Consider the following 23903-nt stretch of genomic DNA (forward strand, 5'->3'; position numbering starts at 1 on the left):
ATAAGGCAAATATAACAGAATGTTATATTTAACATATTAAGTGAAAATACATTAAAATTAATTCCCTTTTTTTACATTTTAGTGTAGCTCCTAGTAAATTTAAAATTACAAATGTGGATCACTGAGCTAGAGCTTTCCATGCCAAAGTCTAGCCTCCAATGGAAGAGAAGGTTAGCTGAATATAAGTTTAGAATTTAAAGTTTACTGCACCCTCCTTCTGTAGCTTTGATAGTCTCTACTCTTCTACCCAGAACTATTTTTATCTTCTACCTATACCTATTCTATTCCTGAAAAGTGGGTCTTCTTACTCCCAAATATACTGCATGCATTTGTGCTTCTTTCTATCCAGAATACCCTTTTCCTTCTCACACAGAATAGTCTTTCCTGGAATAGGGTGCAGCATTCTTTTAAAAACTTGCTGCCTTGCCCTATGGCAAGATTATACCTCCCACTCTGTCAGTCTATAATACTGAACAGAATTGTGAGCAGAACTGACATGAGCCATTTCCAACCAGAAGCTTTAACAAGAACAATTGTTTGACTCCAATATGGTCTTTTTTCCTCTATCTTCCAGATAGAAGCTACTCCATCAGCCTGGGTCCTGACATAAATATGTGAAACAAAACAACTACTGATCCACAGTGGACATGTACTGAAACAAGAAATAAATCTTTGTTGTTGTTAACCCCTGGAATTTTGGCATCATTTATTATCACTATTTAACTTAGCCTAAACTAGCTAATATATCACATTCTTTTACCATAGTCATTCCCATTCTTCAAGATCTATCTTAAATACCTCTATTGCCATAAATTTTTCCCTAATCAGTTTAGTCTTAAATTACTTTTTCCTCCTCTAAATTCCTTTCTTTTTGGCAATTCTATTCTTATTTTGAATCATTATTTAAACCTGAATCATGTACGTTGCTTAATGGACGCTAACATCACAAAAACAAAGAAAATCAGATATTATATCCCTCAATAGGAATACATAAAACCACTTTTGAAACAGTGTTAGGAAAAAAAAAAGCATGAGCCCAAATTTCATCAAGCTTCTAGATATACCCAATCATTTATAGGAATTACAGAAAACAGAAGAATGTATTTTACTATACCATGGAAAAGCAACCAGCAAAATACAGGAAAACAATCTGCTTTCTTCAAACAAAAAAAATTTAAGGGGAAAAAAAAGGTGATAATAAAATAAACAAATTAAAAACTAACTGGATATTTGATAGTAAGGAATTATTGTTATTTGGTGTGATTATATATATTTCATATAATTGTATTTATGTGTGTGCATGTTATATAGTATGATGTGTATGTGTATATATAAACATATATATATATGTGAACAGCATATGTCTTTTAGAGGTATATATTGAAAATTTATGGATTAAATTGTATATCTGTGATATGCTTCAAAACAGTCCTGGGGAAAGAGTTAAGAAAGATGAGCACAGTTGATAATTGTTGAAGCTGGGTAATGGGTACTTAGAAGTTCTTATACTATCCTTTCTATTTTTCTGTATATGTTTAAGTTTTCTATAATATAAAGGTTACTTTTAATTTTTTTTCCACTGTGTAAACCACTTCAGTGCCTGCAGCCTATGGGCAGAGGCCAGGCAATGGTTCAAGGCCACAGTTTGCTCTGGCATGGGACTCTATGAGAGACCCAGAGGGATAGGCCTGCCATAAACCCAAACCCACGCATATCAAGGTTATTTTAAAAGGCACTAAGAACTAACCACATACAGCTTACTTACAGTTTATATGGTGGTTTCAAACTGAGTGGGCCCAGTTACATGCGTATTTTTTTCAAAAAAATATAGTCAAAAGTTATACATGGATTTTCAACTGAGCAGGGAGTTGGTGTGCCTAACCCCCACATTGTTCAAGGGTGCACTGTAGTAGCTTTATAAATATGCTGACCCTATAAGGTTTATATGCCCCTGAGATAAAATCTGATAGTCTAGAAAAGTGCCTTCCCTGCAAATAGAAGAAAGGAGAGCATAAACTTACCTCTCTGCTGGGGTTTTTTCAACTTAGCCTATCAGAAAGAAAATATATGTGTATTTTATATATTACAAGTAATAGTACATATGTAGGTATGTATATACAGATGTAGGCAAAAGTAGGTTCACAGCTGGTCATATGAAAAATAAGACAATAATAATAATAATACAATAAGCTCTGTGTTTTGCACACTCACAATTGTACACCTAACTTTTTGCCCATCCCTGCACAGTCACAAGGATGGTCTAAAATGGGATGCAAATTTTATGAGCTATACAGGTAACATCAAATTAGTGAAGCAGGCTGAGAATATGGAATTAAGGAGAAAATAGTGAGTGGTATGACTGTATCATACCAGGAAAGCCTTTGCTCCCTTCTAAAGATGGCACCAGCTACTCCGCTTTAGCCAATAGTGAATATCCATCAATGTAGTCAAATATTCACCAGATCTCCTGAATTTTCAAGAGAAGGTGGAAATTCATACCTTCATATGGTATCTTCCTTTTTTTAATAACTGAGAATCTAATTTAATTAATTCCTTGTTTATAAGCTGAGTTCTTTGTGGGCAGTTGTCATCTGTTCTTCTCTCTCATCCCAAAACAAGATACCACAAAACTAGCCTCTGGTATAATTGGAAAGAATGGTCACAAACTTCAGTCTGAATAGGTAAATCAAATGACCAATGGCTTTACCTTTGGCTTATACTATAACCAGTCTATAGGCACAATACCCATAAGTCGGTCACATTTATTTGAGCCCTTAAGCCTATAATAGTTCTGACTTAGGGTCATAGAAGTTTTCCACAGAGGATTAGATCCAAGATGACAGAGGATTAAGTAGAGGCTGCACTGATCTCCTCCCAGGACCAATCTAGAACTGGAGCTAAATTGTAGAAAAATCATCCAGATAACCAACTGAACAATAGCTGGAGAGAAGCCTTACAACCACAGACAGACAGAAGAAACCATTTCACCACAACTTGACTGGTACTGAGTGCAGAGGAGAAGCAAAACGGCTGGCTGGGCTCTCACAGGCAACAGCTGAGGTGCCAGAGGGAAACTTCAGCAGCTGGGGGGTTCCCCCTGAGAAATGTGGGTTCTGAACCCCAACCTGGGCTTCTGAGCGAGCAGTACCAGAGCCAGGAAAAGAACCCAGAGAACATCCAGCTGTGAAAAGTGGTGGGGTTTCTGTCTGCCAGGGAGATATAGGTGGAGTCACAGAGAGACTTTTAAAGGGTCAATGCACATAATTTCATTTTCAGCCATGTACCCTATACTTTGGCAAAAGGGGGACAGAGTAGACTACAGATGCTTGAGGAGAGTCTGAGTATGGTGGTTTTGGGAGGAGAACTGAGGGAACAGCCGCCAGGATCCCAGTACTGAATCATCCTCCAAACTGCAGGAGCCATCTTTCTCAAGCAGAGCACTCCCCTCCAACTGGCATCAGCTTGAGGGGAAGCAATAGCCCTCCCCACAGGAATGACTCTGCCCCAGACTGTGGGGCTTAAACTTGACTGCTGATTACAGATTGAACAGATTAACAACTGAAAAACTCAGCCATAGACTGTGGATCCCTAGTAGTCTCAAATACACTGCCTAGGGCCAGGCTGGGAAACCATATGACATCACCAGGGGCAGGTTCAGAAAGAGAAGACAGTGGTAAACACTAGATGCTACAGAAAGGAATTCCACCATAGTATTATTCATGACTTGTGTTATGTTTTTTTCTTCCATAGCTTTTTAACATTCTTTTCTTATCCTTCAAGTTTTTATTGCATATTATGTAACTAATTTTTATTTTATAGTTTATTTCAAATCTCATATGTTGCTCCTCCCTTCTCTTATTCCATTTTACCATCTTCTTTCCTCTTCTTATTTTCATTTTAATTTTTATTATCTCTCTTGCTATGACTTGATTTCACTCCACACTCTTACTCCTTCACCCCCTCCTACCTCTCAAAACCATTTTTCTTCTCATTAGTCATATCACATTCTCTTTCCCATTCTTAAAATGCCCTTACTCTCTCTCCTTCATCAATTTTGCTCATTTTCTTGATGCATTTCTTCAATTTTATCTCCAGATCTTCACTATTTTTGTATTTTGAAATGCAAATTTTACTCTTCCCCCTCCTAGTCCATTTTGCCTTCCTCCTGCCCTTTCTTTTTTTGTTGTTTTAAATTTTCATATTTCCCTGTCTTAGCCTGGTTTTCATTCCTCATTCTTAGTATTCCTTCTTCCTCTCTCCTCTCAAAAATCACTTCTCTTTCCTACAGACATTTCTTAAGCTTTTCTTTCTTTCTTTTTTTCCCCTCTTATTTCTCATACCACCTATATTAATCTTTGCTCACTTGTTGTTGAAAGTGCTGTGGTGGATGGTTTTCTTCAATTTGGTCCCTATTTTTTCTATCTCTCCCTGTATTTTTTTAAAATTTCTTTTTAAACCTAATACTATATGCTTCCCTTCTCTTATTCCATTCTGTCTTCTTCCCTCCCTTTTTTATTTACAATGTAAACTTTACTTTCTTTCTCTTCACCTTGTCTTTATTTGCTACTCGTACTATTGCTCCTCTCTCTATCCTCTCAAAATTACTTTTCTTTCCATTAGTCATCTCATATTCATTTTTCCTTTCATACAATAATTTTAATCTCTTTATACCTTTATTAATACTGGTTCATTTGCTGTTGATAGTGTGATTGTGGGTGGGGGTTATTTTTGCAGGTGTAGGTTTGTTTCCTAGGCTGTTGGGCTTTGTTCTGGCAGCACCTGTGCAACAGCATACAAGGCACAGTGGGTAGAGTGCCTCTCAGTCAGCCATCTGGAGGGAAGGACTCCCCAAAGACAATCCAACAACAACCAAAACCCAATTACAACCAGAGAGGGCAACCCAAGAACCTCAAGTTCAAAGATCAAGAAGACTGCACCCCTGAATCCCACGGGTCTCCTACAACAGGAGATCACACCACGAAGACAGGGTATCGGGCAGATCAATTTAAGACACAGAAACAAACAGAAGAGTCACCTCAAATGAGGAAACAAAGAAGCAACTCCCAATCAAAAGGGAAGGAGGAATCCCCAGAAAGACCTCTAAATGAAACTGAGTCAAGAAAACTATCAGACATCGAGTTCAAAATGATAGTTATAAGGATGCTCAATGAGCTCAGCGAGAACTACAAAGACCTCCAGAGAAAGTACAAGGAACTTTACTGTGAACTAAGCCAGGATGAAAAAGGACATAGAAACTACCCATAAGAGCCAGGAGGAAATGAAGAATGCAGTATCTGAAGTGAAAAATACATTAGAAGGAATTAAAAGAATGCTAGAAGAAGCAGAGGACCAAATCAGTGACCTGAAGGACAAGGCAGAAAAAAAACTCCCAGAGAAACAAAATGAAAAAAACTCAAAAATAGCAAAACAGCTTAAGGAAACTGCAGGACAAAGTGAAACCTGATAATATCAGTATCATAGGGATACCAGAAGAAGAGGAGGAGCAAAGGGTAGAAAATGTGTTTGGAAAAGTTATGACAGAAAACTTCCCTATTATGATGAGTGAAAAAGTTACACAAGCCCAGGAGGCACACAGGGTCCCAATTAAGATTAACCCAAATAGGCCCCCTCCAAGACACAGCATAATTAAAATGGCTAAACTCAAAGACAGAGAGAGAATCTTAAAGGCAGCAAAGGAGAAACAGCTAGTAATATACAAGGGAGCTCTGATAAGGCTTTCAGCTGATTACTCAGCAGAAACACTACAAGCCAGAAGGGAATGGCAAGAAATATTCCAAGTAATTATAAGCAAAGGCCTGCAATCAAGACTACTCTACACAGCAAGGCCCTCATTTAAAATGGAAGACTAAATAAGGAGTTTCCCAGACAAAAAAAAAAAAAGGATTAAAGAATACATCTCCACCAAGCCAGTACTGCAAAAGATGCTAAAGGGACTGTTTTAGGGTGGAGAGAGAGAGAGAGAGGAACACAGGTACAAAGGTAAAAAAAAGATGGCAATGAATATGTACATATCAATAATAACCTTAAATGTAAATGGAATAAATGCTCCAATCAAAAGATATAAGGTAGCTGAATAGATAAGAAAACACGACACATATACATGTTGTCTACAAGAGACCCACCTCAGAACAAAAGATCTACACAGGCTGAAAGTGAAGGGATGGAAAAAAATATTCCAAGCAAAGAGACATGACATAAAAGCTGAGGTAGCAATACTAATACCAGACAAAATAGATATCAAAACAAAGGCCACAAAAAGAGGCAAAGAGAGACACTTCATAATACTTAAGGAATAGTCTATCAAGAAGATATAACCCTAGTGAACATATATGCAACCAACATAGGAGCACCCAAATATAAAAAGAAAACCTTAGAAGACTTCAAGAAAGATATCAACAGCAACACACTCATAGTAGGGGATTGTAACACCCCATTATAAACAATGGATGGATCTTCCAAGCAAAGAATCAACAAAGATATTGTGGCATTGAACAACACTTTAGATCATATGGACTTAATTGATATACACAGAATCTTTCATCCCAAAGAAGCAAAATATACATTCTTTTCAAATGCGCATGGAACATTTTCAAAGATAGACCACATGGTAGGACACAAAACAAGGCTCAACAATTTCTAGAAAATTGAAGTCGTATCAAGCATCTTCTAGGATCTCAATGGCTTAAAACTAAAAACCAACCTCAAGGAAAAAAACTCAAAAACATTCAAATTAATGGAGACTGAATAACCTGCTAGTAAATAATTAATGGGTTAATAATGAGATCAAAGAAGAAATCAAAAATTTTCTGGAAACAAATGAAAATAAACACAAAACAGCCCAAAACCTATGGGACACAGTGAAGGCAGTCCTGAGAGGGAAGTTCATAGTAATACAGGCCTACCTAAAAAGGATAGAAAAATCTGAAATAAACAACCTAACCCTACAGCTACAAGAACTAGAGGAACAAAAACAAAGCCCAGAGGAAGTAGAAAGAAGGAAATAATAAAAACCAGAGCAGAATTAAATGACATGGAGACTAAAAAAACAATCTGAAAGATCAATAAATCCAGGAGCTAGTTCTTTAAAAAGATAAACAAAATAGACAAACCTTTAACCAGATTCATTAAGAAAAAAAAGAATGCAAATAAGTAAAATCAGAAACAAAAAAAGAGAAAATACAACCAATACCACAGAAATACAAAGGATTGTAAGAAATTACTATGAACAATGATATGCCAAGAAATTTGACAAACTGAGCAAAATGGACAAATTTCTAGAAATAAATAGTCTTCCAAAACTGAATCAAGAAGAAGGAGAAGGCCTGAAAAGACCGATAACAACTGGTGAAATTGAAACAGTAATCAAAAAACTCCTGGCACACAAAACACTGTACAGGATGGCTTCACAGGAGAATTGCACCAAACATTTAGGGATGAGCTAACCCCTATCCTTCTCAAACTATTCCAAAAAATTCAAGAAAAGGGAAGACTCCCAAACTCTTTCTATGACACCAGTATTATCCTAATTCCAAAAACAGGTAAAGACACATCAAAGAAAACTACAGGACAATATCGCTGATGAGCATAAATGCTAAAATTCTCAACAAAATATTGGCAAAGTAGATCCAGCAATACATTTAAAAGATCATACATCATGATATAGTGGGATGCATCCCAGGGATGCAAAGATGGTATAACATTTGCAAATAAATAAACAGTATACCACATAAACAAAATGAAAGACAAAAATCACATGATCTTATCAATAGATAATGAAGAAGCATTTGAAAAAGTACAGCACCCATTTGTGATTAAAAAAAAAAAAAACACTTAGCAGAGTGGGAATAGAGGGAGCATACCTCAACATTATAAAGTCCATATATGAAAAACCTACAACCAACATCATACTCAACAGGCAAAAACTAAAAGCTTTCCCCCTAAGGTTGGGAACAAGACAAGTATGTTTGCTTTCACCATTTTTATTCAACATATATTGAAAGTTCTAGCCACAGTGATCAGACAAGAAAAACAAATAAAAGATATCCAAATTGGAAAGGAGAAAGTAAAACTGTTATTATTCACAGATGACATGACAGTGTACACAGAAAACCCTAGAGGCTCTACCAAAAAAACTACTCAACCTAATAAGTGAATTCAGCAACAAAAGCTGGATACAAAGTCAATATTCAGAAATTGAAAGCATTTTTGTACACAAACAATGAAAGATCAGAAACAGAAATTAGGGGGGGAAACCCATATACTATATCAAAAAGAAAAATAAAATCCTTAGGAATAAACTTAACCAATGAGGTAAATGACCTGTACTCAGAAAATTACACAACACTGAAGAAAGAAATTAAGGAAGACACAAATAAATGGAAGCATATACCATGTTCATGGACTGGAAGAATTAACATCATTAAAATGTCCACACTACCCAAAGAAATCTACAGGTTCAACACAATCCTTATCAAAATACCAATGACATATTTCACAGATATGGAACAAATATTTCAAAAATATATATGGAACCATAAATGATCCCAGATAGCCTCAGCAATTTTGAAAAAGGAGAACAAAGTGGGAGGGATCACAATACCTGATATCAAACCTGACTTCAAGGCCACTGTAATCAAAATAGTCTGGTAGCGGCATAAGAACAGACACATAGACCAATGAAACAGAGTAGAGAGCCTAGAAATAAATCCATGTCAATATGGTCAGTTATTATTTGACAAAGGGGGCAGACACATAAAATGGAGTAAAGCTAGGCTCTTAAATAAATATGTTGGGAGATCTGGACAAGTACATGCAAAAAAATTAAACTAGACCACCAACTTACACCATCCACCAGAATAAACCCAAAATGGATAAAAGACTTAAATATAGGTCATGACACCATAAAAGTCCTAGAGGAAAACATAGGCAGGAATATCTCAGATATTCCACGTAGCAATATATTTGCCAACCTTTCACCTAGCACAAGAGAAATAAAGGAAAAAAATAAACAAATGGGACTATTTCAAACTCAAAAGCTTCTGCACAGCTACAGAAAATATCATCAAAATGAAAAGGGAACCAACCATAATTGGACAAGGTTTAATCTCCAAAATATATAAAGAACTCATATGACTCAACACCAGGAAGACAAACAATCCAATTAAAAAACGGGCAAAGGACCTGAACAGACACTTCTCCAAGGAGGACATACAGATGGCCTGTAGATACAGGAAAAGATGGTCAACATCACTAGCCATTACAAAGATGCAAATTAAAGCCACAATGAAATATCACCTCACAAATGGCTATCATTAATAAATCAACAAACAACAAGTGCTGGTGAGGAAGTGGGAAAAAGGGAACCTTAGTATACTCTTGGTAGGTACACAGACTGGAACAGTCACTGTGGAAAACAGTATGGAATTTCCTCAGAAATCTAAAGATGGAACTACCTTTCAATCCAGTGATTCCACTGCTGGGACTATAGTCTCACAATCCTCAATCACCAATTCAAAAGAACCTATGCACTCCAATGTTCATAGCAACACAATTTACAATAGCCAAGTGCTGGAAACAGCCTAAGTGCCCATCAGTAAATGAGTGGATCAAAACACTGTGTTACATTTACACAATAGAATACTATGCAGAAGGAAAGAAAGAACTCATACTCTTCGTGACAGCATAGATGGAACTGGAGGGCATTACACTAAGTGAAATAAGCCAGGCAGTAAAAGACAAATACCATATGATCTCACTTTTAAGTGGAACCTAATCAACAAACAAACAAATGAGCAAAATAGAACCAAAGACTTGGAAATAGAGAACAAATTGACAGTGACTGGAGGGGAGGCAAGAGGGGGATTACAGGGGAAAGAAGGAGAACAGGCAAGCAAAGGAACACAAACAGAGGACTCATGGGCACAGACAATGGGGCGGATCGACTGTGGGAGTGGGTGGGGTAGGCTATGGGTGAGGACTGGGGAAAAAGGCAGGACAACTGTAACTAAACAACAATAAATTTTTCAAAAAATAATAAATAAAATTTAAATCTTATTATAATTAAAAAAACAATTAAAGGTGCATTCCCAAGACCCAAGGAATCCAATGTGGAGGGAATGGGAGGTTCTGCTCACATGTCCAGTTAGATATTCCACTCACCCAACAATATTGCCTTATGCCTAATAAATATTTGCTTATAAACTTGTACTGGAAAGTGTACAAAATTAGGAAAGTTGCACATGAAATAACTTGAATATATGTAATGATGTGATAAGTATGGTTCAAATAAAGCTTAAACAGTTTGAAATAATTATCTTTATTTAAAATCCACATAACTATTTGAATTTTTAATGACTAATAAAAAAACTTGAAGGCAAAAGTAAAGATAGCTTCAGAATTAAGAAATGTGATTCCCTGATGCATCCAAGGATTGCTTTACTTTTCATCAGAAGCAGTCTTCTTAGATTTAGAAAACTAATATGAATAAAAAATAGAATTTAGGCCCTGGTTTATCATTTTTAAAACTCTGGGGTATTTAAAAGTCAAACTTGATTTTTAGGAATTCTGTATACTTAAGTATTTTTTAAAATTACATTTCCTAGTCTATTTCTTCTCTTTAGCACTAAATATTCATAATACTCAAGTTAGCTGGCAAGAGTAAGGAGCACATCTACTTTAGACCTGAAATACTTAAGAATCAGAGATTTCTATTGGCCTGCCAGATAGATAATACCAAAATAATAAAAAGACAGTGAACAATTCAAGAAAATGGAAGGAAGAAGGAACCAAAGATCTAGGGTTATCCTATAGGCCAATCTCTTCTACTTAACTACAGCAATGAAGGAACAGGAAAGCCTGTGGCATAAAAATCAAGAATGCTAGAGATAAAAAGATAAAGAACTGAAAAAATTAAAATCAGCAGTATAAGAACATTTAGCTTCCTAGAACAGAAGCAAAGAAATTTATCTATTCTCCTGATAATACTTAACTCTCTTTTTGAAAATGAATTTTACTGAAACTTTAAAGTTTCAAATTATGAATTGTTCAGAGCAGATATCCACAGGATAAGGATGCTTTTGTCACTCTAATAAAAAGAAAACTCATTCTCAAGTTTTAAGAGGGGAGGTAGTGTATTTTTAAGTGTGGTTGGCAACTTTTGATAACATAATAAGAAATGGCATTACAATTAGGTATCTGAAGAAAATTTTACTTACCTCCATTTCATCAGTTCACACTTCAATGTAAAGTTTACTGAAAACAACTTTTTGCCAAATTCAAACCACTTTGAAAGTCAAGGTGCACAAATGATATAGAAAACTTTCTTCCCTCTCCTTCCCTTTCCCCTAGAAAACAATTTGACCCTTAGGCTTAATTTGGTTCACTAATTAGTTACAACACCCATTGTCTCTGAACATATCACTCAGATTTTAATTAAAAAATTTATGCAAAACCTCAATATCTATTGAGTTCCTTAATTGAAGAAATTCAATCAATTAAAAAACTACTTATCTAGTCACAATATAAAAATCTCCCAGTGACAGAAAAGATATAATCAGTGTAACACAACTTAAAAATAGTTCTAACTCTGGCAAATGTTGATGCCAAAAAAAAAAGAAAAGAAAGAAAGAAGAAAGGAAGGAAGGAAGGAAGGGAGGGAGGGAGGGAGAGAGGAAGAAAGAGAGATTCATCTTTCTTTGGACCTTATTAAATCAGCTTCTAGGAATAAAAAGAGTAAATTAGATCATGATTCCCTCCTCAAAATATAGGGAAAAGTTGCTTTTACAAAGTTGAATCCTAGACTACTTTTATATTAAATTAAAAGATTCAGCCTCTTCAGAGAAAAGAATAAGAATATTTCACCTCCTTTATTAAACCACTTGATTCTTCATCTAGTTCTATAATATGAATGATGCTAAGCTTCAAATCAAAGACCCCAGAATACTGATAAACCTAAACTGAGACAAGGCCTTTCAGTCTTTTACAGCAAAGTTCAAAACATTTTATTAGACTGCAAAAATTTTACTAGCACTTCCCATAGTTATTGCTATTCTTGCAGTGGTACACTAGTAATGACATTAACAAGATAGGAAGTTAGAACCTTACTGCTTTGGGTAATACTTCCAATTTTAATTAAAAATATTTTAAGTTCTTAATATATTTATCACACTAGGGACACATGTCCCAACCAGACACATTTATAAAGTTGCTTTCTTCTGGTACCTGGGTAGCTATATGATCAGAGAGGTTCTTTACACATACATGAAGCTGCATGTCTCAGGGAATGAAGATCATTAATTAATCAAGTGAAATTAGTTAGAATTTCTACCCTATCATGTAAATTATATAAACCCTCACAACTCTATTGAGTAAAGGATTAGTAGCACCATTTTAAAGGTGAATAAAACTGAGGCTCAGAAGAGCACTATTACACAGTAAGTAGTAAAGGTGAAATTTTAAATCATATCCGTTTGATTCCCAAACCCATGTCTCATTTACTGTGCCATGTTGCCTAAAAAGGCAGGCACCTCCAAATGAGGGTTTAAATTAGCTTGTCCTGTCACAAGTTTACCAATTCTGTTTTTATCACATTCAATTAGAAAAATTTGTAAAACATCCAAAGTTTCTCCATGTTTCCCCTTCATCTGTGTCAACATGCTCAGCTTCCAGTAGCCTAAATTCAAATATTTAAACCTAAAATTTATAGATAAAAAATGTTTCTTTCATTTGGCCCACAAATAGTTACCAAATGCCTACTATGCAGCAAGCATATTCTAATTGCTATCTTAGTCTCTACTTATCCATCATGAATTTACTCAATGAGTATATAGAGATGTCTAAGATGAGAAACTTCATTAACCCCATGATTAGAGTGGTTATAAACAAATGAGCACTTTATAATACATTTGTCTGAAAATTAAGGTATGTATTACCCCTTCCTCTAAGTAAGAAAACTGGTGTTATTTTAAGTTCTACTGTGTGCCATCTCCTCCTATTATCAAGATTTTATATATAGGTAATAAAGCCAGAAGGCAGAGTGGAGTAGTCCTTGATAGAACTGATGTATGGACTTATAGTCAGATGGACTTGGATTATAGTTTCAATTCTAGTATTTATTGGTTGTGTAACCTTAACTACATCACTTAATCTTTCTGAACCCCAATTTTCTCAGATGTAAAACTACAATAATTATATTCCTTTTGCAAGAATTTCGTGAGAATTAAACCAGGTATGTGTAAAGTGCCTAAAAGAAAGGAGATACTCTACAAATGGTAAAGGACTGGCTTACTGAAATAACTAGCTTTATTTTTAAAGGTCATTACTATAATACCCAATTATTTATCTCTCTCCATTTTAGGACATCCATTGTTATTTATTGAATGGAATCAGGAAATTTAGGTTACATTTCTGGCTCTTCTTCTTGCTAGTTGTATGGCTCTAGGTAAGTCACTTTACCTCTAACATTCAATATAAATATAAAAATCCACATTTCCCTTACTGTATGTGATGTTATACATGTCTTTTCTACTTACAGGGGAGCAAGAATGGAAAGAATCTGGCCTTTGGAACCAGCTTTCCAGCCACATAAGCCTGAACTGATCACTTATAATCTTGAACCTACCTATGTAAACTGGATTCTTTCTTCATGTCTACTGAGAAGCAAAATGAAAGAAAGCAAACAAAGTAAACTACAAAGAAAATAAAAGTATACAATAAACTGATGACTAAATAATTTAGAGGACAGAATTTGCTTTGGACCTCCTTTAGTACAGATGCTACTAAATCAAAGCTTTCCAACAAAGTATTTCTACTTTGAAGATTTCAGATTCTTAAATGTAACCTCATTACTAACAAGTAGAGGATTTCTTTTATTTTTTTATCCTCACCCAAGGACATGTTTTTTGTTTTTTGTTTTTGCTTTTTTGTTTTTTTTTTTTAGAGAGACGGGAAGGAAGAGGAACATCAATCTGTTGTCTTTCGTAGATGCCCCTACCAGGGACAGAACCCACAACCTAGGCATGTGCCCTGACTAGGAATGGAACCCATGATTTTTTGGTTTATGGGAAGATGCCCAACCAACTGAGCCACACCAGCCGGGGCAAGTAGAGGATTTCTTAATCTGGGTTTCTGCATATGGACATCTTTTGAAATCATATTCAAAATTCTGTGTCTACACACAGCATGCATTTTCATAAGAAAGAATTCATTGTCTTTCCATCACATATTCAAAGGGATTTATGACCTCAGAAATGTTTAAGAACAAATGCAGAGGAGCAATACAGCCTTTAGCTCTGTTACTAAATGAACAATACTAGCAATGTTCTGATTAAACTTTATTCTTTCACTGCACAACTTTCCAGTGTGTAGTTCTCTCCGCCCTCCATTCCTCTTCTCCACTCCCAGTCTCTCTGCTTACACCTTCGCCAGGCTAATTCCTTCTTATCATTCAAATCATGTGTCCTTCCTCTAAGAAGTTTTACTGAATAACTACTACCACTACCACCACCACCCCTAGGATGCCAGGGAAACATTCTCTGGCCTCAGAATTCTTATACCACTTTATCAATGCCTGGATGATAATTTTCTAACTCTGATTCTAACGCTAGTCCTCCTCCATCAAGATGGGAGTGCTGTGAAAGCAGAGACTTTGTCTAATACATTTCTGAATTATCAAAGTTTTGTACAATGCCTGGAACATGGTTGGTATTCAATACATATTTTTGAATAAATAACTTAAAATGAATAACATAGTTCACAAATGGTGATTTCTTGCACAAAGCCACTACACAGAGATTGATATATTACAATTAGTGATTTCTCAGACTCCTGAAAAAAGGCAAGCAAGCTATAATTGATAGCAGGCTGTTTTTTCAGTTCCCTTCAACCAAAACTCAGAGATATTTTCCATAACTTTTTTGAAAGCCTTTGTTTAGGAATTTCCAATCCTATATAAAAGTTTTGAATCCTATATAAAAATTTAGAAGTCTTTTTGTGTTTGCTTGTTTTGTTTTCCCTCAGTTGACATGAAAAAACAATTATTTTGCAAGCCTGTTTAGAGACTCAAATGTTCACAATCAACAGTTCTCAAAAATGCATGACAAATAAAAACATCTCCCTTTAGAGTTTGGAAAAAAAGAGAAATATCTTTTACAAATCCTATTAAATAAATGGGAAATATAAATAGTAAAAAATTAGCATATTCCCATATGGTAAACACCATCAATGAATTACTGCAAGTTCTCACACTTGCAATAATTTTTTATAATCAAACAAATAAATTCAACTATGAATGAAATGTTTCTTAAATCAATACTAAAATTAACATCTACTCCATTACTAAAGTTTAACAATTAAAAATATTCTGAAACTCACACAAGACTATGCTACTCTAATGACTCAAAGACAAAGCTGTGGTGTTAAGACAATGTATATAAAATATTTACATCCAAAGGACCCATGGACAAACCAAAGGCAGGTAGGATTGAGGGTGGGAGGTGGGGGTCGGTGGCGCAGGGGAGGGTGGTGGGGGAAAAAAGGAGACTCTCCTTGAACAACAATAAAAAAATATATTGACACCCTTCTTACCTCCTTAATGTATAGTTCTCCAGTATCTCTCATTGAAAACGACACTGAGCCAAGATACAGAAACTGAAGCCAAATACACCATTCATGGAACTCGGAAATGCAGAAATTATCAGAGCTCCTTAGAAGAAATAAGTACATGATTGTCATGGAAACAAAGGTGTTCCTGCCCCAATACTTTTGGTATTTTTAACAAAGCTATGGTCACTGATGTTACCGAAGATATAAAGGAGACAAAAAAATAATTGGAAGTATTTTTTAATACTTTATTTATTTATTTTTGGAGAGAGGGGAAAGGAGAGAGGGAGGGAAACATCAATGTGTGGTTGCCTCTCCCATGCCCACCACTGGGGTCTGGCCCACAACCCAGGCATGTGCCCTGACTGGGAATCGAACCAGTGACCCTTTGGTTCACAAGCCAGCACTCAATCCACTGAGCCACACCAGCCAGGGCTGAAGTTTTAAAAATATTTTGAAAAAGGAATAAAATTATATAAATCCATATTCCCTTTTCCATAATCCCAGAATCCCTAAATCTCTAAAAAGAGTAATAGTTTTCATAACTTTGGTGCCAAAACTAATTTGTCAGCAAAACTTAACCTAAACTGATATGAAGCTATTCATAATTTTTATTCAAAATAGTGTGAATGTGATATTAATATGTTTGATTGCAGGGTACGCTCCCATACCCTACTGGAGGTACTATGTAATCAACAATTCAATCTATATTTTACCATGTATAATGCACACTTTTTTGCCCAAATTTTTGAGGGAAAAATAAGGATGTACATTATACATGGATATAATGATTACATTCCCTGGGTATAATAATCCCATGTATAACGCACGCAAAACTGTGGGTGCCCATTATACATGACCAAATATGGTATGTTGTATTACCTATTCATAATAAAACAATTCTAAATTTTGAAATACACTTGCATCCAAGGCTGCAGATAAAAGATTATAGACCTGGATTTCCTCTTCTTTTAAAAGTGATTTTACCATCAAGTCTTTAGGAAAAGGCACACATGCACCCACAGACTGAGAAAGACAGAGAGACACAAACATGTATACAGCAGCAATTTTCAGCTGGTGTGCCGCAGGAATTTTTAAAACATGCAGTAGCTGACTATTTAGTCAGGGTCATTGACCTCTTTTCCCTTAGATTGTCAAATAAAAAGATGACAATAGCCAGCATAACCACGGCCATCTGGTGTGAATGAATCAAAATTATACCTATTTTTTCTGTCAAATCGGCAAAAAATATATTTTTTTGGTGTGCTGCAGAATTTTAGTAATTAGTTTATGTGTGCTTTAAGATGAAAAAAAGAAATCACTAGTGTACACAAATTAAGCTACCATTTATTTGGGGTATAAGACATTAAACACTTTTCTTAGCTTATCTCTAATTCTCACCAGAATAATAGTTGTTACTATCATCAATTTACAAAATAAGGAAACCAAAGCCAAAAAGGCTTACCTATTTTGCCCAACTACTAACAAAACATAGAAAACATTATTTTCATGATTAGGGCTTTTTAAAACTTCAAGATTCTGCCTACGGATGATTTCAGATACATAAAATTGTTTCTTTTCCAAAATTCATTTATTTCACAAAGGAAGTGATTAAGGTACAGGCCATTTTAACTGCACCATTCTAAAATTTCTAGGCTATCTCCACAAAAGTAACAAACTTGGCAATACAGGAAAACAAATCAACTTGCCAGGTAATTCAGACAAAAGCTTTTTTTTAATTTTTTTTATTTTTTTAATGATAGTTGGACAGGAGGAAGAAGAATCTGAGAAACTGAATCAGTTGTCATCTAGCCTGAGACTAATATTCCTATATTTGTTAACTCTAAGGTTTCTTTTTTATTATCATCAATAGTCAATTTGTTGGAGACGGAGAAAAATTCTGACATTTGTGTCCTGATTTTAAAGTACACTATTTCAAAGAAGAAACTTCCCTTTACAAATCTGGCCTTCTTACGGAGCTATCACTCCTTCAAGAAGTTCCTCAAAATCCACCTTATATAAGACATGTCCCATGAAGATATTTCAGACAACAATTCTATATTCTCCAGAATTTGGTGTCTGCCTTTCTTCTGATAGCAAATCAATTATATCAATGAAGAAAAAATGAAAAAGAAGAATATGTAATATTAATTACTGTATGTTTAAAGCTAGTTTTTAGCCCTGGTTGTTGTGGCTCAGTTGGTCGGAGAATCATCCTGTGAACCAAAATATTGTAGATTCTATTACTGATCAGGGCACATGCCTGGGTTGTGGATCCCCAGTTGGGGCGCATGTGAGAGACACCCAACAGATGTTTCTCTCTCTCTCCCTTCCCCTCTCTCTAAACTCAATGAGCACGCCCTTCGGTGAGGGTAAAATAATACTAATACTAATACTAATACTACTAATAATTTTTTTAAAAATGAAGCTTGTTTGCATATGTAATACGCTTGAATTATTTTATATTCAAGCTTCAGGGAAACTGGCAAAATATCATTTATTGGACTCTTCAGATATATTACCTCTATGATATCCTACAAATATCTTCATTTAACAGATGAAGAAACTGATCAAAATATTTGAATCCAAAGTCCACATCTAATTAAGTCACAGAAGCAGAATGTAGGCAAGGATCTGAGCCCCAGTCCTTTTCTACTCCACCTTTGCTAATGTTTGCTCAGCTTAGAATATTTCCTGTAGAGCAGGAATTTTCACTGTGGCTGTCATTTCTTCAATATGTTGTATGTTGCAATATACAAACAAAAAGCCAAATAATAAATCTGGGTAATAATGCTAAAATAGCCAAAAAATTACCATCTTACTCTAAGTCTTTGCAAATCTTAAACAAGTTTCTTAACTTCTCTGTACCAAAACTTCCTCACATATTAATTAAATAGTGATACTACCTTAGAGAGTAATTATAATGCTGAAGTAGATTAAGACATATAAAGCATTTACTACAATTTTGGGCATGTAATAAACACTCACTCCACATATGTTAACTATTGCTATTAAGAGGGAAATTCACCTGATGGGCATATTCTGTACCAGATGACTCCAGCCAGCTGGACACCTAATCCAAAAGTAGTCAAATCTGTGCTGGCTTGTGATCTATGACATGATCTAATGGGAAAAGATGATGTATGTCAATCAGATTCTCTCTCTTGGGAATCTGAATTAAGGGACAAAGGTTGAGCCAGTTAACAGTGATTCAAAAGTTAAATGGTTTGGTTCCTGCCTTGATCAATTTTCTTTCATCTAGGTTACCAATGATGCTAAATCTATTGCTAAGTATAGTGTTTTAGTCATCCTTTACATATCACTTAGTTGCATTTAATCTGTTGAATATGCCATTTGTCTTGAAACATTCTTTTGGTTGTCCTCTTATCTCTCTGTCAGTTTCTTTGGAAGGCACTGACATAATGCAGCTGCTCAAACTTTTATCCCAGGTCTCTTCTCCCCACACTCTTAACTCTTCCTCTGAAGAATTTCATCCAGACTATGACTTCAGTAATTATCTTTATGCCAGCTCAGACTTTTCTCGTTAACTCAACTGGCTCGTCAATCTCTCCAGTTATTGGGATATCTCAAAGATGCCTCAGACTCCCTATGTCCGAAAGCAAACTCATGCTCTTCCCCCTCAAACCTAGCCAAGGTCCCTTCCAGTGCTCCTTATTCTCTGTAATGACATCACCAACTATCCACTGGCACAAGTTAAAAAATTAGAAATATGCTTTCATACTCCCTTATCTCCATTTTTCATAAAGTCCTAATTTTATCTCTTAAATATTTCTCAATTTCTTCTCTCCATCTCCACTGCTACCTTCTAACAAATCTCCTTATATCTACTCCTACATCTCCTGTACTCTCCACATGTAGCCAGTTATTTTTTTTAATGATTCTAATCATGTCATGCTCCCACTTAAAAGCTGTCGATGGCTTCCTGTTATTCTTGGCATTTTTAACCAAAATTTGTATCACTGCTTATAAGACCCTGCAAGACCTGCTTCGGCTTACCTTTGTATCCCCTCCTATTGCCCTATCTGCAGCCACACTTGTCTCCTTTTCATTCCTTAGATGCACCACATGTTTCCTCCTACCTTAGCATCTTTGCACATGGTTTTCTTCTGCTAGACCACTCTTTGACTTTCTCTTCATTATTCAATCATGATTAAATCTCAGCTAAAATAACACTTCTTCAGAGAAGGCTTCTTAAACCTCCCCGGGGCTTCCAAACTTTCGGTATCCCTGGGCCACACTGGAAGTGGAAGAGTTATCTTGGGCCACGCATTAAATGTACAAACACTAATGAAAACTGATGAGCACAGAAAAAAAGGTTTTAAGTAAATTTACAATTTGCGTTGGGCCACATTCATAGCCATCCCGGGCTGCATGCAGCCCATGAGCCACAGGTTGGACACTGTTGCTAGGCAATATCAGGTCATTCAGTTATTCATTTAATAATACTTATAACCTACTCTACACAAGGTACAGTCTTGGACATGTGGGACTGAGAAACACAACAGGACCTTTGCCTTCATGGATCTTACATTCTAGTGGAAAAACACAGGCAATAAGCAATAAAAATAATAAGTAGATTAAATAATATATTTGAAGACAGTAGGTCTTCAGGGAAAACATAGAACAAGATAAGAGAATCACAAGCAGGGAGTTTCCAGTGCCTAACCTGTTTCCTAGCATATAGTTGGCACTCTAAATGTTTGTTGAGTGGATAAATAAATAAAGGAATAAGCATGTTTAAGCTATGAGGGAGCTTAAACTATGAATGAGTAGAGGAACTGACTACTTATTGGAAGAAACAGAGATGCCATGAAAGTAAGAGAAAGCACTTAGTTCTTCAATCATTCTCGATGGCTTCATACAGTTTCCAGTTCCAATCACTGTATGGTCTTACCATGAGTACCACCTCCCTTCCCAACCCCCAAGGACTGGATCATTCAAGTGGGTCATTCATGTAACCAAAATACCTAATCAGGACACATATACAAGATTATGCCACTTCCATCACCCACCACCACACATAACCACAAAGCCACTGCTTCACAACACACACACACACAGATATCACTTGTATTAAGGCTCCAGTTCTTCTGTCCTCAGCCCTTTCTAGGGACAAATTCCTTTCCACATACAAAGGACTATAAAACCCTTACTGTCTCCTATGATACTGTAAGACACAGGTCAATATCTCTCCAAGCCCAGCCATACCCACAAGGAGGTCCCCTCAGAAATATGATACTGGGTCTCCCATCCTGTCGGTCTTCTTGCCTCTTAAAGACTATCTTCCACCCACAGATGTGTGGATATGCGCCCCTTTGATTCTGAATGACCTTCAAGCTCACTGATCCCATATACATTCACACTCAGGCTCCAGCCTCCTTTGACAGGGTTTTGAAGGACTGGAGCTCTGGGTGTCCCCTCAAGCCTCTCGTTCTTTTAAGGACCCATATAAGGATTTGTATACTTTCTCTGTGACCAGGGGTGAGCCTAAGGCACTAGACTACCTCAAAAACAAATACTCCGCGTATAGCCCCCTTGCATGGCACTGCCTGATATTAAAGTAAAACTTCTCTTAAATACACCTGTCTCCTCAGAATCAGAGCCCCTCTCCCCCAAGCCATGCTCCTTTAAGTAGCCCCCTCTCATATTCCCACAGAACCGTGCCTATGCTCTCCATGACGCAGCCTACCCCTTTGATCAGCCCCCATGAAAGGGGCCCCTCAAGACTGGAGTCCTGTGTCCTCCCTGGGGCCCCATGTTCACTCAGGAGTGTCACACTCCCCCATACAACCCTCTGCCACCGGGACTCTGAGGTCCCTGCCCGCCACTCAGAGGGATGCACCTGCTTTGACCCCTGACCCTGAGGTCATAGCCTCAATGCGCAAACACACAGGGGCGCCTCCTCAGGAGCAGGGCCATGCTCAAGTCCCCTGTCCCCACAGGCCCAGGACAGCCGTGCTGCCTCAGTGCTTCCCCTGGTCGACCGCCCCCACAGACCTGCCTCAGACGCCGTCTGGCTCCGCTCCGCCATTTTTGGGGATCCCTCCTCCTCAGAGCCCACGAGAAAATCGCGGGGCAGTGGGGAGCGGGCGATAAGATCTGCGGGCCGACGGGAGCTCCCTGCGGCAGACGCGGCGCGACAGTTGCCAGGGCAACGGGCGGCCGAGGAGCGCGTGCCAGGGGGCGGTCCGGGGGGATCGGAGGTTGCGAGCGTCCGAGGCCCCGCCCCCTCAGCGCGAGCCCCCTTGGGCCCAGGTGCCTAAGGCGCTGGGACTCTGCCACGTTTCTTCCCGGCTGCGGAGCCACCGCGTCCTGGCAACTAACTGAGCATGCTCCGCCGCCTCTGGGGCGCAGGGACCAGGTCTGCTGGGATGGCATTCTCCTGCCACCGACGGAGGTTCTCGTGCTGACCACAGAACTGGATGGGCTGGCTTTTCTGTGGTTGCTGCTTAACTTGTGGGGCTTAGGACAGGCTTCTTGATTTCCCAGCGCTTCTCCACCCCCACCCACTGTGTGTCTGGCCTGGTGAGGTGCTGGGTAACAAGTCTTCAACTGAAATGCCCTAAGAATCAACAATTCTGTGCCGACACCACCCCAAACAAGCAGAGGCATCACTGTCCTAACACTTACAGTGTATTATGCATTACAATAATTACTTCTCTTTGCCTCTATTAACGGTGCGCTCCCCTGATTATCTGGGATCCATCTCTTTATCTTTGTATACTCCATAATACAGCTTAGTGCTGTTACAAAGTAAATGTTTAGTAAATGTGGAATGAAAAATGATGCCTAAATTCACTACTTCACATTTCTACCAGTTTTACTGAGCACTTAATTTTTTTTAACAAGTACCTTGCTAGTAGACCCCCCACTCCTCAAGGGGCTCACAGAGAAAGGAAAAGAGATAATGGTTTTTATAAAGGTTAACTACTGTTCCAACTGCTGAAGGATCATAGAGATAAAACTAAAATGGTAGTTGGGAGTAATCAATGAAGACTTATGAAAGGAGTGGCACCTTACCGAAGTCTTGAAGAATGAATAGCTGTCAGCCAGGCAAAGAAAAGTAAGAGTGTGACAGGCAGAGGGAACAGTAGGGGCCATGGCACAGATTTGAGGATCAGCTGTGAAACTACAAGAAGTCCAGCATAACTAGAGAACCCCTCATAGGGAAAAGTGTTATCCCTAAAGACGTTCCTTTATAGTTAGGCACTGTCTTCATTTGGGTTCCCCAAAAACAGCGTGAGGAAAGGGCTTGGGTGCCGGTAATGTGTTTGAGAGGCAAGCCCATGAAACTGAAGTGAGGCAGAGAGAGTGAGAGAGGGGTGGGGGATAAAACAAGGAAAATATTTTATTAAGCTGATTGCTTTGGTAGACAACTGGGCTTAATTTCACTGTAGACCCTCTGAAGAACTATGTAGAATTTGCCTCAGTATTGTCTCACTAAAGAACAAGGAAGTTGGGTCATTTACCTCTTGATTTCCATCGCCACTGACTGAGGATTACCCCCACCCCCAACTTGGAAATTTTCACATTTCCTCATTATGTGTGCCCAGGGCTAAGTAGCCTTCTAGAGTTTGTGAGAATGCCCTGAGGCATAAAAGCAGAAGGACCAGGAAAGTTTTGAGGTGGGTTGTTGGCAACCTGCATAGAGCTGTTCATTCACTTGCACTTAAATTAGGGATAAGGTGTGGACACCACAAGAATCTTCTATAGAAAGCTATATGAAAATACCTGTGTGAAATATCCCTTACATTTGAGCAGTTTAAAATTCATAACCCATGTCAACACAACCATCAAGATAAAAATTAATAAGTTTCCCAAATCAATCCTAATGACTGGTAAAGGCTGTGAGAGGCACAGGAATTTTAGTGGGGGGGAGGGGTCACTGAGAGCTGAGGAGGATAAAAGAGCTTTATTAAATGCAGAATATGGACAAAAGGAGTTTGAAGAGCCAGGTCCTATTCAAACTCAGACCTCATAGCTTTATAATGTGGAGCAAATCACTTAGCATCATTGAACCTCAGGTTCCTTTTCCAACAAACTGAAACGAAGGCCCTGCCTACCACAAAGAGTGCTCTCAATCATAAATGGAATGAAAGATTACAAAGAATTTGACAAGTATAATTCCAGTAAACACAGGATTCAATACATTTTTAGAATAATTTACTTGAACATTCCTTTAGTTCTCTTCTTAGGCAGGCTCTGCGCAGATGGTAGAGATAAAGAGGTGACTATAACACTGTCATGGTTTTAGGAGCTTGCAG

At 37.4% G+C, this 23903-nt stretch overlaps 1 non-coding gene across 1 annotated transcript; it reads right to left on the bottom strand.

The window, feature by feature from the left end:
• Window positions 1-1577: 1577 nt before the first annotated feature.
• Window positions 1578-1711, bottom strand: LOC129071517 (small nucleolar RNA SNORA42/SNORA80 family). The gene has a single exon (XR_008529268.1). It is a non-coding gene; the product is annotated as a small nucleolar RNA SNORA42/SNORA80 family (small nucleolar RNA).
• Between the last annotated feature and the right edge of the window lie 22192 nt (window positions 1712-23903).

Source organism: Pteronotus mesoamericanus, unplaced genomic scaffold, assembly GCF_021234165.1.
Source record: "Pteronotus mesoamericanus isolate MK-2021 breed Mesoamerican mustached bat unplaced genomic scaffold, CSHL_Meso_final contig_105, whole genome shotgun sequence".
In the NCBI taxonomy this organism is placed as follows: Eukaryota; Metazoa; Chordata; class Mammalia; order Chiroptera; family Mormoopidae; genus Pteronotus; species Pteronotus mesoamericanus.